The sequence below is a fragment of the Bison bison genome, unplaced genomic scaffold (assembly GCF_000754665.1).
Source record: "Bison bison bison isolate TAMUID 2011002044 unplaced genomic scaffold, Bison_UMD1.0 scf7180017861010, whole genome shotgun sequence".
Taxonomy (NCBI): Eukaryota; Metazoa; Chordata; class Mammalia; order Artiodactyla; family Bovidae; genus Bison; species Bison bison.
In genome coordinates this window covers 27,357-28,180 of record NW_011491582.1, presented here as the reverse complement: position 1 = coordinate 28,180, position 824 = coordinate 27,357, and the positions used below count along the sequence as shown (strand labels likewise).

The 824-nt window shown below is 50.1% G+C and overlaps 1 pseudogene; it reads left to right on the top strand.

Moving 5' to 3' along the window:
• Window positions 1-3: 3 nt before the first annotated feature.
• On the top strand, window positions 4-818 carry LOC104982940 (annotated as a pseudogene).
• Window positions 819-824: the final 6 nt, after the last annotated feature.

Genomic DNA, 824 nt, shown 5'->3' with positions numbered 1-824 from the left:
GAGTATGAGTATGCCATGCGCTGGAAGGCACTTATTGAGATGGAAAAGCAGCAGCAGGACCAAGTGGACCGAAACATCAAGGAAGCTCGTGAGAAGCTGGAGATGGAGATGGAGGCTGCTTGCCATGAGCACCAGGTCATGCTAATGAGGCAGGATTTGATGAGGCGTCAAGAAGAACTTCGGAGGATGGAAGAGCTGCACAATCAAGAAGTGCAAAAATGAAAGCAGCTGGAGCTCAGGCAGGAGGAGGAGCGCAGGTGCCGTGAGGAAGAGATGTGGTGGCAACAAGAAGAAATGATGCGACGACAGTAGGAAGGATTCAAGGGAACCTTCCCTGATGCGAGAGAGCAAGAGATACGGATGGGTCAGATGGCTATGGGAGGTGCTATGGGCATAAACAACAGAGGTGCCATGCCCCCTGCTCCTGTGCCAGCTGGTACCCCAGCTCCTCCAGGACCAGCCACTATGATGCCAGATGGAACCTTGGGATTGACCCCACCAACAACTGAACGCTTTGGCCAAGCTGCTACAATGGAAGGAATTGGGGCAATTGGTGGAACCCCTCCTGCATTCAACCGTGCAGATCCTGGAGCTGAATTTGCTCCAAACAAACGTCGCCGATACTAATAAAATTGCAGTGTCTAGTTTCCTAAAACCCTTAAAAGAAGGACCCTTTTTGGACTTAGCCGAATTCTACTCTGGAAAAGTGTTAGGGATTCCTCCCAATAGTTTAGGTCTTCCCTGCCTGTAGTACTCTAGGGAGTATGTTGGAGGCAGAGGGTAAGGGAGGGGTGATATTTAACAAATCAGTTCTATGTGGTATA